The sequence below is a fragment of the Suricata suricatta genome, chromosome 11, assembly GCF_006229205.1.
Source record: "Suricata suricatta isolate VVHF042 chromosome 11, meerkat_22Aug2017_6uvM2_HiC, whole genome shotgun sequence".
NCBI lineage: Eukaryota > Metazoa > Chordata > Mammalia > Carnivora > Herpestidae > Suricata > Suricata suricatta.
The window spans coordinates 18,231,136-18,249,470 of NC_043710.1; positions in this window are offsets into that span (position 1 = coordinate 18,231,136).

Sequence of the window (18,335 nt, forward strand, 5' to 3'; positions counted from 1 at the left end):
AAAAATAAATAAACATTAAAAACTATTTTAACAATTATAAATACCAATCTTGGTGCAGGGCTTTGGAAACTACCAGTGCAGGGCCCTAAAGTATAAGCATCATCAGTTTTGTGGAAAATCCATCTCTGGTCAGATGGAGATGATGGAGGAAAATCAAGGCCTGGGAAAGTTGGAGGAGGAGTTGGCTATTTGAAATGTGGTAGGCAGACCAGGTCTCACTGAGAAGGTGTCCTCTGGAAACCCAGAGGAGCTGAGGGATCCTCGTGGGTATTTGAGGCAGGAGCATTCCAGGCAGAAGGAACAGTGCTTGCAAAGGCGCTGAGCCAGAAATCTGCCTGGAGGAGTTCAGCATGGCAGGGGCAGAGGGGGAGACAGCCCGTGAGGTGCCCCAGACCAGGGGGATTCGACTGGTGCTGTTCAAGGTCATCCTGTGACAATCCAAGATGGGCAGGAGCAGAAACCCAGGGACCAGGCACCAGGCTCATTTCGTGAGAGATGCTAATGGAGAGCCTGGAACAGAGAGATGCCAGCAGAGAGCCTGGAACAGAGAGGCACAGGCACCTTTTGGTTGGGGAGATGTCACCGCTGCTCTGTGAGTGGCTGGCTGGGAAAAAGGAAGCTGGAGAAGAAACCGAGGGGAAGCTCAGAGAAGGGGGACAGAACTCTCCCTGCATCATTTACTCCCACCCAACCTGGTGAAAGGAAACCCAAATGTTTCTTGACAAGTTAAATTGTGTCCTTCAGTATGCAAACGTGACTCTCTCATCAAACCTTGTTTATCACCTTCATAGCTGGCCGGACCTTTGCAAATCAGCCACAAAAGGCCTTCTGTGCTCCCACCCCGGGGACCCCGAGGCCTGTGAAGCCCCCATGGGGGCAGAGCAGATCCTATTTGAAGACAAAGTAACCTTGACGTGGCGGACGCCGGGGAACACTGGGGCATTGACCAAGGCCCAGGTTTCTCCCCAGCCAGGGAGGGAGGAGCAAGGGGAGGGGAGGCGTGTGGCAGGACAGACTGGCGATTGAGAGGGGGGCCATGGTGACTCAATCAGTGCGGAGGGTCGGGAAGGCGGCCCCAACACGGCCCCAGGTTCTGCTCAGAACAGTTCACCTTTTATGACGGGTCGCGCCTTCTGAACAGGCTCTGAGGACCCAGCCAGGCATAGCCGCCAGCCATTTATGTCTTCCAAGGCTGGAGACGGGGTGCTGGCTGGGGGCCGGGGTCCTCATCCCGCCCCCTACCCCCGATTCCAGATGGGCAAGGGCTCCCTAGAGGATTGGGTTGCAGACCAAGTCAAAGGCTGAGGGGTCCTCTGGACAGCAGCTTTCCTTTACTCCAGTCTGTGCACTATGTTTCGGGCAGAAAAGATGGTTTACCGTGGGGCCAGTGACCTGGTTTTGTGTCCCAGCTCTGCCACTCCCTGCTGTGGGAACTTGGGCAGGTCACTTGACCTCTCCGAGCCTCCGTTTCCTGGGGATAGTGCCATAACGCCACCTCCCAGGGCAACAGTGAGGATTAAATGCCCAGAACAGAAAGTCAGTAAGTTGACGCCAGAATGATTATTTACAGGCGAGACTATTAGGCTGACACTCACAGGGACAGGGACCCTGAAGGTTTTAAACCATAGTGGGAAACCCAGGACACGTGGGCACTCCACCAAAGGGACTCCACCTCCAGCACGCCAATCCCAAACTAAAAAATCCAAACACTGTGGGAACCCCTTGTGATTAATAAAGAAAGACTCTTCCAGCCCTTGGAAGATGGAAATGGATTGAGTCAGATCAGAGGCAGGAGGTGACAGGTCTTGGCGGGCCCAGGGAACACCCTTGGGAGGTGACCAAAGGCTAGCATCCATGGCAGGAAGACCACTGTGCCCAGAGAGAAGGGCTCTTTCCAAAGCAAGTCAGGGCACTTGAGGGCTTCAGCCTAGACCTGCAATCAGGGAAACAGACTTGCTGTTGAAACTGACAGTCATAACCCAGAGGCCGGTTCCCGTCTGGCTTCGAGAAGGGCTCCCTGAACGAGCATGAGGGCCACGCACTCGGCTAACTTGGGAAGAGTGTGATTAACGAGGCATAGCCCTGTCTTTGTAAAGCTCATGAGGACTCATATATTCTGACCTCCTCTGTGAGTTTCTACAAACATTATCCTCTTTAATCTCAGAACAGCCTTGGGAAGAGGCGTGAAGAGACTAGGGTTCAGAGAACTTGAAGACCTACCCCAAGTCGCCCGGCGGGCATGTGTAGACGCAGGCCTCCGAGCAGACACCGGCTGCCCATTCACACCACAGCGACTGGGGCCACTAACTTGCAGTCTTGCTCTCTCTTCATGCTTTCCCCCCTAATCACCTCCCCTGTGTCCACAAAAATCACATCCAGGCATCTGCTCTGTGATAAGTTTGATGAGAAAGCAAATTTTCTGTCTCCACTTCTCTGGAACCAGGGCCACACCCTTCCCTTAAGCCCCTGCCACTGGCCCTGTCACCCTGACCCAGGATGAGCCCCTCCCAGAGGACACACAGAGAGTGTCTCTCACTCAGACCCCACGAGGACCTTGCACAGGCCGAGCTTGGAGCCCCCAGGCCACCGCTGCCATCAAGTGTGCAAATCAAACCCAACTGTGACCCAAAAACACCGTGATTTTCTGAACCTTGAAATGAACACAGACCTTCCTGGTTTCTAGAAACCCAAACCCGGTCAGAGGTTCGCACCTCCTGAAGGCAAAGCCAGCCAACAAACAAAAAAGCATCCGGACAGATCCAAGCCCAAACATGATCTCCCGGAGCAGTGTCAGGCCAAACCCAATGCCCCTCAAACTTCCCGTCATGGTCTCGAGCCTCTGAACATGAGAAGGAGGGCGCTGAGGAGTCAGACCAAATGGGGCCTGGGGAGCAGGGGCAGAGAGAGGGCGATCCCGGGTGTCAAGGCCCCCAAGACAAGGCCCCGCTCAGCCTTGAGGGTCTGTGGGAACAGATGAGGTGGGGCCTTGCTTCCCCTGGGAGTCTCTCCCAGGGAGGGGAAGGAGATGTGGAGGCATCTTCCTGGCCGGGCATGGGCGCACTGCACCATGAAGCCCAGGAAATGGGGCTGGAGCCGGGCCACCATCTTGCAGTCCCCCCCCTCCCCGTTATCCCAGGCTGCAAAGGAGGTGGGGGTGGGATTGTGGGAGCCCTGAGACTTCATCCCCGGTGGCATCGAGGCCCCTCCCTTGAGGACTTTGCCTCATCTGGTCTAATGTCGATGCTCCAGGGAATGGCCCTCAAGGAGGTTAAGAAATGGTGGAGGTTGGCCAGTCCGCACTACGGGCCCAGGGAGGCTCCGATGGGGAGCGTTCCCGGCTGGGCCCAGCGGTGCAGGGACAGGCTCAGAGCAGCGGCAGGGAGACAGAGGCAGTGAGTCCTGTGATCCAATCCCCTGCCGAGGTCTGGAACACACACAAGTTGCCAGGTGCAGAAATCGCTCAGCCTCTCCCCAAAATGCACGCCTACATCTGGCCAGCAGCCCGAGTTCATGGTTGAAAGTTGTGAGCCCCTGTGGCCTGAGTTGGGGGCTTTCCCCCTGCACGGGGACCCCCGGCCGCCTCCCTGCTGGGCCTGAATGGGGAGGCTGGAGCTGGGCGGGAAGGGAGGCACGGGGCTCAGAGGCCACTTTAGGATGAACTCCAGTGTAGTGAGGTGGGGCGCGGGGTGCAGGGCACCCATGTCCACGGTGACCGGAAGGTAAAGGGGAACTTACATCCACGGGGGTTCACGAATGGGATGGAAACAGCAGTCCTGACAACCAAACACTCGGCCAACTTAGGTCACCTCAGTCCAGGCTCAGCCCTTTCCCCAAGATAAAGAGCCATTCTACTGGTGAGATCACCTTCTGGAAAGTTCCTGGCAGAAAGTAGGTGGTATAAGGCAAGCCGTCGGGAGTCAGAAGAGGCTGGGCTCAACCCTTCGGTTTTCTCCTGTATGATTTGGGCAGGTTCCTTCATCCCTCAGCTCCTCAGTGCCCCAGTCTGTAAAATGGGAATAATCCTACACGCTTTGTGGCAGTGACAGGAGGAGGACTAAATGAGGCTGTGCGTGTGAGGTGCCGGCACACAGTAGGTGCTCTGACTCTTTTAGGTCACTCCGTTGCCACATGGGCTTTGCATCCTGAAATGCCTGCCCCTCGAAAGAGCACAGGCGGTCTGTTGCTCCGAGCGCCCGGCGCAGGTTTAAAGAGGGCATTCGCCCTGTCACCAGTTTACCCTTGTTGAGCCCCTCCACGGAAAAACTCGGATGGACTGGAAAATCCCAACTCCAGTTACAGTTTCAAACCTTCTCACAATCCAAATGTCAACACCAATCGAAACAATATGTTTATTTGCAGACCTCCCGCCAGACCGGATTAATTTCTACAGGCTCAAAGCCCGTTTTGGAGCTGTAATGTCTCAATTTTACAGATGAGAGGAGGGAGGAAAATAAAGCCAACCCCGTCTTTGCCTCCTTGATTTGGAAAGTGTTGGAGGGTGGGGAGCATCGGAGCAGGGTTTGTGGTTGCCCCATCACCTGGAAGACCTCGTCACAGCACCTGAGGTCTGTCCCTTCTGCCAGCCTCTACCTTGCAGCTTCCTTCTCCCTCTGCTTTGTCGGGTCACCGGTTTCTCTCCTCGTCGTCGGGGGTCCGGCAGGGTGCAGGTGGGTGGGGACATTCAGCCGGGGGCAGGAAGACGAAAGCCAAATAGAGGGATGAAGTATCTCACAGCCTCGGGGTTCACATGGGCCCCAGATGAGCTAGGTCCTGGTGTGTGGCTTTGTAATAAGGAGAAGAATGTCTTGAGCCCAGACACTGGGCCCCACTGGCAGAAACCCCAGGCCTGCCTCAGACGTCCTGGCATGTGCTAGGCATTATGCGGGTGCGTTACACCATCTGGAATGCTCACAGCAGCTTGGCAAAGCAGGCATTTCCATTATGCCCATTTTTCTGATGAGGAAACTGAGGCTTGCCCAAGATCTCTGGCATGCAGGTGGCAGAGTCAGGGCGGGAGGCTGGTCTGTCCAAAGGTCTTGTCCTTTCCAGCCCTGTGGACAGTGGCGATGCAAGAGGGCAGGGGAGGTCTCCCGGGGAGGGCTGCCTTCAGGGTGGCTTCCCAGCTCTCCCTGCCTCAAAGCTCAAAGGGCCACCAGTTCCTCCAGGATGAGAGCCCAGCGGGTGGGACGGACTGGCCTCTGAGAGTTGGTCACTATCGTCCAGCGCATTCCACTGTACTTCCTATCCGGCTCACCCTGGCTGAGAAATGTCTCATCCAATATCACTTCAGCCAAGGTCAGATGTGGAAATATGTGAAGCCCTCTCCGTGGAAGGGCTGTGAACACTCCTACGCTTTCCTCCCCACCTGTGAGCCCGCCGGGTCACAGCTCCCGTCCACCCTCCCAGAAGCCTCCCCTGGTTTCCCCCATGCATTGACTTCTGGAAGGCCAGTCCTTTGTTCTACCTGATGTCCTAGGGAGAGGGCCCTCGCTGGGTCCAGTAAAGAACTTGGCCCCCAGGAGGACCTTGGAAACATCTGTCTGGAAGGTGGGAGTTGAGAATGAAGACACACTACCACCACGAGGAAGGTACCATCATTGTCCCCATTTCAGAGATGAGGAAAGCAAGGTTCGGGAAGATGAGCGGACCTGCCCCAGGTCCCACAGCAGGTACCTGGTTCATGGCCTTGGTTGAGTTGACTTCAGAACTGTGTGCAGGGTCAGAAACAGTCAGCCGTGCCCGCTCAGGACCCTCCCCCAGGACGCCTGTTCCACTGGCCTCTAAGGGAATTGGACTGGGCTTCAGGTAGGTCCTAAGGGCCCAGGCCACAGGCTCTCAGAATGGATACGGAAGCAGATTCACTTCAAATGGGTCTCACCGTCATTCCCTGCTGAGGAGATCAGCACCCCCGCCCACAGATCCCCCTCACGTCCCCATCCCCCCCCACCCCACTGCCGAGGCCCAGGCTGGCAGAGGAAAGAGGTTTTCTTCCCCACGACAGGAGGGCTATGGAGGGAGCAAAAGAAACAATAGTGAAGGCTGTGCAAACCCTGAGCTGGGAGTCCCGGGCCCCCAGCCGGGACATCAGCTCCTCTTAGAAAGCACTCATCCGAGAGGCCCAGGGTCCACACACACATTCACTCACTTATTTATGCACGCGTCTCTTTCATTAGCTTTTAGAATTATAAACAGCGTGAGCCAAAAGAGACCAAAAGAAAAAGAAAATCCACCCACGGTCCTGCCTTTTAGGGACGACCACTGCTACTACTTTGATATACGTGATTCCAGATTATTCTGTGCATGTTTGTTTGTTTGTTTCAAAGATGGGTCATACTGTTCGAAGCTGCTTTGTAACGCCTTCTTTTCACTTTGCAATGTAACAGGACCGCATGTGCCCACACGCTTACCCAAGCACACCACCTTTCTGAAAGAATATGCAAGAAACCATTCTCTTGGTTGCTTCTAGAGAGGGAGGCTGCAGACCGAGAATGGAAGAAGGGGTTATTCTGAATTTCACACAGTTTTATTTAATAGGCACTGCCAAAGTATTTCTTTTGTGGCAAGCACTGTCCTTCTAAGTACTGTACAAATATGAATGAATCCACTTCATTTACTTGAAAAATACTTCCATGAGGGCACCAGGATGGCTCAGTTAGTTGAGCATCTGACTTCAGCTCTGGTCATGATCTCACAGTTTGTGAGTTCAAGCCCCGCATTGGGGTTCTGTGCTGCCGGCTCAGAGCCTGGAGCCTGCTTCAGATCCTGTGTCTCCTGATCTCTCCACCCCTCCCCCGCTCATGCTCGCTCTCTCTCTCTCTCTCTCTCTCCCTCTCAAAAATAAAATAAACATTAAAAAAATTTTTTTAACTTCTATGGAGTTTCCATTTCTTATCAGGTGTATGTGTTACTTTTATCATGAAAAATGAGTTTAAATTCTCACCCTTAGTGAACTAGTGAGCAGTTTCTCCACATCAGAGAATATCGATCAACAGAAGTGCTGATGCATAGGAGCACATGTACCCCAATGTTCATAGCAGCACTGTCTACAACAGCCAAATCATGGAAAGAGCCTAAATGTCCATCACCTGATGAATGGATCAAGAAGATGTGGTTTATATATACAATGGAGTATTACATGGCAATGAGAAAGAATGAAATATGGCCATTTGTAGGAAAGTGGATGGACCTCAAGGGTGTCATGCTAAGCGAAATAAGTCAGGCAGAGGACAGATACCATATGTTTGCACTCATAGGTCTAACAGAAGAAACCTAACAGAGGACTATAGGGAGGGGAAGGGGAAAAGAGAGTTGGGGAGAGCAAGACGATTGAGACTATTAAGACTATGAGAGACTATTAAATACTGAAAACAAACCAAGGACTGAAGGGGGAGGGGGAGGGGGGGAGGAGGTAATGGTCATGGAGGGAGGCACTTGTGGGGAGAAGCACTGGGTGTTATATGGAAACCAATTTGACAATAAACTATTATAAATTAAAAAATAAATAAACAAATGTTAAAAAATAAAAAAATAAAAATTTAATTTAAAAAACTGGCAAAATATTTAAAAAAAAAAGAATATCCATCAGATACCAGTTTACGTATCACCTCTACTTGCTGGCTGCATTCTTCTGGGCAGTGTCCTGGACCAGTCCTATTTAAATGGCCAGTGTGGGATGCAGACCAGACTTAGCGGCCCCTTGAGAAGGAACAGAAGCAGAGAGAAATGATACCACCACGTATCACGTGTCAGCACGTGTTTTGTAAACAGAAACCCTTCTCTGTCCTTGAACCAAACCAGGTATTAGACAGAAAGCCAGACAAGCCACGGTGCCTAACGAAGCTTCAAACCAAAGTGACCGAAATCCTATTTTTTTTTTAAACCAAATGTCAGTGGAACCAGAGCTATTTCCCAGAAAGCACGAGAGAGCTGCTCAAAGTGGGGCCAGATCGCTGCATTTTTGTAAATAGTTCCATTAGCCTCTTCCTTACATCGTGGAGAAGATCCTCATCAGAACCTCAAGGCCCTGCATTTCCACCAATTTAATGACGCCGTGGAACGTCACACAGGTTAGGCTTGGGGTTCACACTTGGAAAGGGTTCTGAGTGACCTTACACAGGTTGTAAACCGTTCTGAGCACCAAAGTCCTACTTCCTGGCGCTGCTGCAGGATTGAACAGCCCTAAGAGGAGGGTCCCTAAGAAGTGGTGGCTGTGGAGTGGACTCTGCCCCTTGGTGACGTCCCAGGTCATTCTGAGACTAAGCCACAGACCTGGCCAGGGGAGCTGAAGGCACCCCCAAAGACCTGTCCTACAGGCCTCTTTTAAGGCCTTGGGAAACCTGGGCTCAGAGCCTGGACACGGCTGCCTGTTCTAGGCCCCGAAGGTCATGGGAATGGGAGGGAGAACAGCACCTGCCAGCCTCCAGCTGCCCTTCCCTGGGAGGCCACACCTGCCAGCCTCCAGCTGCCCATTCCCGATTGCCAGCTTGGCCTAGCTGGCGTCAGCGCTGGGGGTGCTTTTCCGCTGGGAAAGAGGGCCCAGCATGACGAAAGTGGAGCTGGGGGCTTGGCCTGGGGACCGTGAGTTGCCCACTACCACCCTACACACACTCACTCACACACACACACACACCCCATGCATACACAGAGGGACTGGCTCCTGCCACTGAGCCCTCCGAGGGCAGCCGCCAGCCAACTCAGCTCATGCCTGTCAATCGCTGCTTCTGCCCCAACTATTGGCACCACCCCCCATCCATAACCAGAAGCAGGAAGGAAGAGGCCTTCACAGCCTGGGCTCTGGTGCCTCTGAACGCCCTACAGGGAAGTGGCCCAAGCCTTCCAGGGGGGAACAGACACTTCTGAGGGAGGACAGCTCCCGAAACACGTGCAGGAGGCCGTACGAGGGAGCCCAGCAGCCTGGCATGGAGCCCACTGATCAGCTCAAGACTCTCAGCCTCTCCTGGGCAGCCCCCCGCCCCAGCCAGGGGCTAAGGCAGACCACGAGCAGCATATTCTAAAACGGTGTCTGTTTTTAATAGGCTTCACTAATATTAGGAGCACCAGCACAGCCCAGGAAGGCCTCACGACAGAGACCTTTCCCCGGAGGGCAAGAGTGTCCCCACGTCCCTGGGAGGGGCAACTGAGTCAAAGTGCAGACCCAGCTGTCTGCTTGGGGGCGGGGGGGAAGCTAGTGCCATAAACTAAGCCAGCAGTGCAGCCCCCTGCGCCCCATCTCCCCCACCCCTGCATCCCACCTCCCCCACTCCTGGAGACCAACCGTTCTGTGCGTTCTTGATCTGTGCTGGGGATTGCTGGCAATTAGACATCGAAATGTGAGCTGACCTCGACTCAGATCAGTCTCCCCAGCCTAGCAGGGACGGAGGGGTCAGGGCTGGGGGCTGCTCTCAGGGACCAAGTCCCATCCCCTGGATCTATTACGGCCCCTCAAGAAAGGATTTTTACCTGAGACATGGTCCCCATCCTCGGGAACGACTTTGATCACTGGAAACTCCCAGTGAAAACCCTTTATACACCCTCGTCCCCATCAACCCATAGGAGACAGGCCTTCCAAGGAAGATTCCAGAAAACTCAGAATGCTCCCACAGACACAGTCCACAATTCCTAAAGGCGTCCAGCGGGCCCGAGCCCCCACCCCCACCCATCTGAGCTCAGCCCGCAAATTCTTCGAATTCCTCCAAATTAGAATGGCCAGTCCCCATTTTGACTAACGTGCAATTTAAGACTAAGCCCCTCCACCCCCAGTCTAAAGCAGGCACCCACCCCCAGCCCAGGTCCCTTGGAAGCTGGAAGTGTGCTCTCGGACAGCTTCAGCTGGCCGCTCTCTTACCAGCTCCAGGTTGCTGGGGGTGGTTACGGCGGTCCATGAGCAATCATCATGGTTATCTGGAAAACCTAACGCTACCTGGACATAGCTTTCCGACCTGTCGTTTAGGGCTGTCGATTTCTGGGCTAGGCAAACACAAAGAATGTCGCTTTGGCCTCGTCATTAATCTTCACAGCAGATGTGAGTTTTGTTGCTGAGCATGAATGAAGGGAAAAAAAAGCACTTCCATATCGAGCCGGGGTTTGGGTCTGCTCTAAAATGCATACACAATTCATAATGATGCATTTGATTAATGGTAAATGAGCATGGAATTCTGAGGGCCAACCCATGTGACGGCCACATTAGCACCAGATGAAACTGTCATGTGGGGTGATGTGACAAAAAAAAGAGAGCGAGGCACTTCGATCGAGAGACCGTGTGGCGGACAGAGACGAAATTTTCTGCAATTTCTTTGTTTTTCTTTGGGGGGGGCGGTGGGGGGAAGGCAGAAGAATCATCTACAAGTGAACGGAGGAAAAAGGGAAACAACGGATCCAAGTTGCACTCAGAAGTTGCCGTTCAAAATGAAAAAGTGGGATTCAAAGGTCCAAATTTGGATTTCTTTTTCTCTGCTATCCACAGGGGTGAGCTCAGAAAGCCAAAAGGGAGCAGAGAGAGAAAGTGGTCTCTTGTGATTCTCTGGGTCACAGTGATTACTGACGGTCAGGAGGGCCGTTTAAAATAGGAGAGAGCTCTCCAAAGCAGCCAGGCGTTCAAACCCGCGCTGAGAACAGGAGTCCCAGCGGCTGGCCGGCCTGTGGCCAGCAGGCCCGGCGCAAGCCCCCGCTCCGCATTTCAAACGCCCGTGCTTTGCCGGGCGTGGAATGTCCCGAACTCCAGCCCCGGCAAGTCTTATTGAAAACATTACCTTTTCCATCAATAATACCTCGAAGTTCTTTATGAGCAAGCTCCCCGGCAAAAGCTGACATATTTACAGCACGTAGTAAACTTTACGTACCTACAACAATATTACAGCAGAGAGACAGAAAGCCCCACTCAGTGACCACAACAAATCATTCAGACTTAAAATGATCAAGTGGGAGGCTAATTGTCCCAAAGAGAAGGGCTCCTGAGGACTCCCAGCCCATCCAGCGGCCAGAGGAGCGTTAACAAAGATGAAAACAGTATGTCTGAGGATTGGAAACATAAGAATACGTATTAAAAAAAAAAAAAAGGAAAGAAAAGAAAAGAAAATCCAACTGATATCACCATCTAGGCTGAAGGAGAAATCTGATCTTGAATGGAATGGTTAACATTTGGGGCTGTTTGGAGAGAATTGCTCCAAGCTGTTTTTGCTCAAAATGTATAGATTTAAGGTAAGAAGTGCTGTGTAGGTCATAACCACTCTGGAAACAAGTCCCCATTACCTTGCATCTGACAAAGGTAGGGACAAACTTTATTTTTCCTTTCTTTAAGCTGGGGAGCTCTGCCGGCGGTAACTTGGAAGCATGCTAGAAAAATATTTATTCGTCTTGTTCTTTTTATCACTCCACTAACGTCTTCTCCTGTAAGGATCGTGTTTTTCTCTCGGCTCTTTTTCACCCCTTTCCCTCTTATATTCAGGCCAGTGAAGTGTAGATCCAGGGCCCCGGCTGTATCTCCCAGCCCGTGCTCCCCTAGAGAAAGTATGCCAGCTTTCTGGAAATTCAAGGAAAGGAAAATTCATATATATGTATATGTATATATATGTATGTATATATATGAAATGAAATCTCAAGGTTCCCAATGGAGAGGAGTGGAGAAGTGGGGGGGGGGGGGCCAGTCTCCAAAACTCCTAGCCATGGAGAAAATTATTTGTTTTGATGAAAATAGGAATAGATGCATATTTCTTTGGGAGGAATCCCATCAGTGGTCTTCTGGGAAGTATTTGATTTTTAGTTGTTATTTGGCAAATCCAAAGAGGGAATTGGGTATTCATTGGAAGCTGCTGTTTTCCATCCCATTTGTTAAATGAGTCTCTCTTCCCCTTGAAGTTTACATTAAATAGTTTTCCTCAAGGAGGAAAGCAAAAGAAAAAGAAAAAAAAGAGAGAAAACCTCCAACTCCTAAAAGCATACATATTTCCTTAGAAGAAAATGTCAAAGGTATCTCAGAGAGGAAATGAAAATAATTGTGTTATAGAAGGGGGCAATTTTTAAAAGGTTTTCGGACTCTGCATTTGAACAGAGAGACTTTGGAAAGTCGCATTAATCACTGGTGTCCCTGAGGCTGTTGGTTGGCAAAAATCTGCTCCACTGGCCAGCGCTTCTTAAACCCCTCTCCGAAATAAATCCGTCATTTTCCAACTTCACAGATGGATTTGCCACATACGTTCACCGTTTACAAAAATAAAAAATAAATAAAGAGAAGAATGGGGTATCTTTAAACCAGAAAATGTACCTTCAGGTGAAAACCTTTGATACAGAAATCTGTATGAAGAGCTCTGTTTTTAAAGGCAGTGGTCGGTGCAGATTAGATTAAAATGCAAATCGGTGACGATAAAATGTCATTGGATTCTTATACTTTCGCTGTACAGAACATCATCAAAGTCGCCCATATGTTAACATGGTTTTTATATATCTTTTGTATGCGGCATCAATTCAATTTTTATCAACAATGACAGTCCCAATCTCCAAATATTTCTGTCAGGGGCAGGAAAGGGGTATGCACCCAAAAATATCCTCAAAATTATATAGTGATGTCAACACCACTCCTCAGAGCTGTTATGTTTTTGTGGTTTTTCTTTTGTAAAAACACCTCTTCCACGGGCGTTTGGTCCATACCGTATCTACATATGAGTTTTCCCCCCCTTGCAGTAACGGGGCCCACAGCCTCTGGCTTTTCCAGAAGCAGTACCTTTTAATTTGTTCTTTCAACCTCGGGGAAGCCACCCCATTTCTTTTTTCGCTCGGTCTGTGCTGGAAATGAATTCCATAATTTGTAGAGTCTTCGGAATCCCTTATCCCGTAACAATACAAGATGTGGAAAATGTGCTTAAGATTGAAAATCGCATTTTGAAAATCCGGGCGTTTCTCTTTCTTAACTTTTGCTAAGCGGCTTATGGTACAAATCCAGGTATGGCTCAAATATCTCGAGGGGTTAAAAACAGAAAAAGAGCATCATGTACTATTTATTATATTTCATTAGATAAACCTCAAAAAAGTAAACATTTTCTCCCCTCGACGCGCCCACTGCCTGCTTTGGAGTTTAATGCAATGGTCTGTTTTTTCAGGATCTCGAATATTTACATTTCAGAACCTAAATATCTTTATTTAAGCCATACAGTCTCAATCTCCAAACCCCCAGATTTTTAATATTTTGGCGACTGAAATCTGGCATGTTTGAAGGTTTGACTCCCTGCAGAAGTCTCTTGTTATCCAAAGTAGAAAAACAAACTCGGGGCAAATTATGAACTGCCCAACGCCGGCTGCTTACACAGCAAAAACACCAGAGCGGACCCCCCTTTATGCTCTGCCCTAGGGACAATGACTTTCTTAATAATAAATAGGGAAAATGTAAAATGTTTTCTTTAAATTAAAAATCGAAACGAATTGTTTTAATGAATATCTCTGGTTATGAGGGAAAAGCATGCCTGCGTGTGTATACTTTCTGAAGAAAAATTTCCTGTGTGGTTTTCCCTGTGAGATCAAAAGGAACTAATTAACTTTTCTATAAGGTAAACAAAACTTTAACTTGAAATATCCCCATGAAGTATGTGGGAAGGGAGCTTTTGTGTGAGTGAAAGCAAGAGGGAGGGAGGGAGGAGGGGGTTGGATTTAATTTTATATTTGAGATCCTCTCATGCTCAGAAGGTATTGGAAACTCTGTGCCGTCCAAGAGTTAGCCTCTTTTTTATTCCCCCATTACCAAAATGATATTTAAATCAAAGGCTGAAATGTTGCCAAGTTCAAATCCCCCGAAAGATTAATAGGGCATTGTTCTGTTCATAGAAAATTGGTTCTTCTTAGAGCCCCTTTAAGAAGAACTGGGTGTGTGAAGGAGCCTGAGGAAGGAGTGTGGGAAAAGAAGAAATCTGGAAAAGCGGCCACGGCCTGAGTGGGAGGGTGGCCTGAGGAGAGAATCTTCAAGAGTACAGACAACCATTTGCCCTGTCCCCAAGCAGAAGTCATGGGGGGCTGGGGCGGGGGGGGGTGGGGGAGGGCAGGGGACCGGGCCCCCAGCTGGAGCCGCCTTTCCCCAGGACTCGGCTCATTTTCTCAGGTTTTCGGGGACAAACAACAGCAGGAAGCAGCTCTGGGGGGACTGGGAGGGTCTTGAGGGCTGTGCCCCCTCTGGGTGCTGACCCCTGGACTGAGGGGCCTCAGGCCCCTCCCAAGAGGAGCAGCTGCAACCGGGGACTGGTCCCCTCCCAGGACAAAGAGTCCTTGGCTGGCTTCGGGCGAGGCGCCCAGGACCAGGGCCCCCTGACTGGGCCTCCTCTTTGCCCTTGCCAGGGTAGGGACAGGCGGCCAGCCCAAAGGACAGAGACTGAGGGAGGCAGCCTGTGCGGGAAGAAGGGGATCCTCACCGGAGGGCTCAGCGAGCCAGAGGACTGTGTCCCCACCTCCAGTGTCTGCCCTCGGCCTCGGAATCCCCAAAGCCCAGGCATAGACAACGGGCACCCCTCACACAGTCACACACAGACACCCGCCTCGGGTCACCAGCCCCTGCACGGCTGCTTCATTGCTGAGGCTACTTGTCCTAACAGCTAACATGTCTTCAGAAGTTCCCAGGTGCTCTACTGGACAATTTACAGCAGATATAGGAGGTGGGTAATACTATCCCATTTAACAGGTGAGGAAACTGAGGAAGAGAGAGTTGAGGTAACTTGCCCAGGGGCCCCCAGCAACCTACATGGGAGACCACTACAAAGCTACAAAGCTTGTGACAAAGGCTCCCCACCCCCATCCCCGCCACCCCACAACCCCAGCTTAGTGGCCAGAAGCTAGGCAAAGAGCCTGGTTCTGTCATTACGGGAAGTGTCCTTGACCAGGCTGTTTGCCTGGACTCTTGGCCACTAAGCTGGGACTGGACGAAGCGGGGAGGCACACCAGAGTGAACTCCAGGCACCCCGCCACGGGGACATTCGCACCCCACCGGAACGGCACCTGGCTCAGTCCCTAAGTATAAGCTGATCGTGTCACCAGTGAAGAGGGAGCCACTTTAGGTTCCTTTACTCATTTATCTAGCACCTAAATTTGCAAATGATTTCCCTTAGTACCAGCTGCCAGGGACCGGGGTCCACCCCTGCTAACCATCCCCCGACTCACATCCAGGGAGCTCTCTTGAGACGACAAGGAAAGGGGGACTCACTGGGAAGGGGACACATTGCCAGAAGTCTCATGTGGCCCTTGGAAGAGACCAGAACCAGCATTCTTCCCAATGGTATCCCAGAGGGGGGGAAAAAACCCCAGAAGTTTGAATGCCCCATATGTATCCGGTTTCTCTCTGGAAAACACTAACTCCTCACAGAAGGGAAAAAAGGAGGAGGTCAGTAACTAACTACCGCCTAGGTTCCTGAGCAGGACTAGCAGCGACTTTCCCTAAGGCCCAGGATGGGGGTGGAGTCAGACCACCGACACCACATCCAGGCTGTGTGACCTTGAGTAAGTTGCTTTACCTCTCTGGATGTCAGTTTCCTCCTCTGTTAACTAGAAATCATTCCAGCTACCTATAATGAGATAAAGTGTGGTCTCTCCCTAGTGGTCAGTCTTCACCGGGGCTTAAAGAAAGAATTTCCTCTCTTGTCCCCAACCTCACCTGGAAATAATCTCCATCCCTTAGTGCCCTCCTGTATCGAAAATCAATTATGGTTTAAGCTCTAGTCCATTTAGAAATGTTTAGGTCTTGTAGGAAGGGTCCTTGACTGGAGTCCCTTTGTCGCAGGCAAATCCCACCTTTTTTCAGTTAACCCCGCAGCCGACTTCTGCCCTCCCCTGTATTCTCACCCACGTGCCTCTCTCCCAAGATCCTGCAGTGGCTGCATGGCCTTAGCTCTGTTCCCCTGGGCAAAAACACTGTCCGTCCCGTGCCTTCTGTACCCAGGCCCCTGAGCCGGTCCCTTGTTCGGTAACACCTGCCGAGCACCTTCCTGCTCTTGCTGGTTACTGGGGGTGCAGGTGAGAACCAGCCGGAGGCGGGGCTGCGCATGCTCTGGTGGGCGGGGCCAGATGAGGCCTGCCCCACGTGCCATGGGAGGGATCCAGGCTGGGAGGGAGGTGCTGCATTTTTGTTTTCTTCTTTTTTTTTTTTTTTCTTTTTGAAAGAGAGACGGAGACAGAGAGTGAGAGAGAGACTGAGGATCCCAAGCAGGCTCCACGCTGCCAGTGTAAAGCCCGACTCGGGGCTCAAACTCACAAACTGTGAGATCACGACCCTGCGGAGCCAGACACCGACCTAGCCACCCAGGTGCCCCGAGCTGCTGCATTTCTAGAGCAGTGGGTCTCTGAGCCCGGTGTATGCATGCAAACCCCACTCTACCGCCCCCAGACAAGCCCCTTTACCTCTCTAAGCCTTTGTGTTCCCAATAGTGCATTAAGGGCCTCGCACCAGCGGGCCCTGTGCTGGGCTCTAGGGGCAGAGTCCCCCCGGGGACCCAATAGCCCCCTTTGGAGCCCAGCAGGGAAGGCAGGGGAGGGTGAATTGCTTCAGCTGTGAGAGGAAGGACGGGAGCACAGCCCTTCCTGCTTCCCTCCTGCCCCCAATCCGCAGTGAGCTCTGACTCAGCCTCTCCTGGCCTGGCCCTGTCACAGAGAGAAATGCCACAGAAAAGGAAGCTTGTGGACACATGAGATGCCTCCGAAGTGGAGGGTGGGTCTGGGGAGTTCTTGGTCCACCTGTGTCTAGGCGCAGACTCTCCGTGTGGGAGGCAGGAACAGGGGGCCGTCCACCCCCCATGCTTCTCAGAGAGTGTTTCCTTCCATGTCCCCAACCAGAGAGAGGCAGTGACAGCCTGGGGACGAGCCACCTGAAGGGGCTGGTGGCTCTAAGCTTGACTCCACTCCCCTTAGAGGGCACCAGAGACCTTCCGCAGTCTGCCTGGGGCCGCCCCTCCCCTCTCACTGGGGTGCTGGGGTTCACCTCCAAGTTCAGGGACCAGGCTCCCACTTCCCGCGTGGAGAGTTTGGTTGGCTTCTGGTATAATCAGCTATGTGTATCTACTATTTATGTGCAAACACATAGTCGTCTGTATCTGCACACGCATGTGTATACATACACACACCCTGCACTGAGTGAGTGCTGAATAAATATTTGCTGTATGCAATTGTTGAAGGCATATATGTTTTTGCATCTGTTATGAGTATGTATCCGCATCCAATATGCATGCACATATGGTTTTATATACAAGGCTGGAGATCAGTTTCTGTGAGTGTATATCCATCCGTAACTTTATTTCCAGTTGGCATCGGGCAGTTGGCTGGCATCTGGTACAAACGAAACGTTCGTTCATTTGGGGCAAGCATGTCATCTGTGAGTGCATGCAGCGAAAACTACAACGGGCTCTTTTTTCCTCCTTTTCCTTCCAAATGTTGACTATACAACTTGTGATACTTTCAACAGAGCTTAACAGAAATATCAAGTTTTAACCCAATTGTTAACTTGGCATTTCCAAAATTAACCATGAAAAAAACAACACAGGGCTGTCAGGCCCTCCCGACACAAGTAGGGAGCCCAGCTCTGAAGATTCGCTGTGTCTAAACACCCTGGAGTCAGACTCCGCCGCCGTTTACTGAGCCGCGTCAGGCCTGTATACGTTATTCCGTGCAATCCTCCTAACACCCTATGGACGGGGTATTGTCCTCACTGGCAGGGCACTCACCCAGGCTTGGAGACATGAAGTGACCCCGCTCCTGGGTGATGGGCTCCTTCCCTGCTTCCCAACCTGGCCGGCTGGAAACAACAGATAGGTGTCCTCCTCCAGTTCTGGAGGCTGGGAGTCCAGATGCAAAGTGTCAGGAGAGCCATTCTGTCTCCAAAGGCTCTAAGGAAAGAAATCTCCTTTGCTTCTCCCAGCTTCTGGTGGTTGCCAGGATCCCCTGCCCTTCCTTGTGCCCGGAACACGTCACGCCCGTCTCTGCCTCCAGCTTCACGGAGCCTTCTCCCCGCCTGTCTGTGTCCAAACTTCCCTCCTCTTATAAGGGCACTGGTTGCTGACCTCATCGTAACTAATTGCATTTGCAAAGGCCCTCTTTGCAAATAAGCTTGCGTTCCTTCGCAGGTGCTGAGAGGCCATGAATTAGAAGGAGACGCCTTTACCCCAGTTCGCACAGGACTCCAACCAGGTCTGTAGGACCGCCACCCGTGCCCTTTCCACTATAACTGGGTCTACGTCTATGCGAGGTGGAGGGTAGCGGCGGCATGCTCTGGCCGACCCTCCCCTTTCCCTCTAGGTCAGGGCTGTACATAAGCAAGGAAACACGAGGAAGTAGCCTTCCCTGGAAGTGTGGTCCGGTTGCACGGGGGGGGGGGGGGGGGG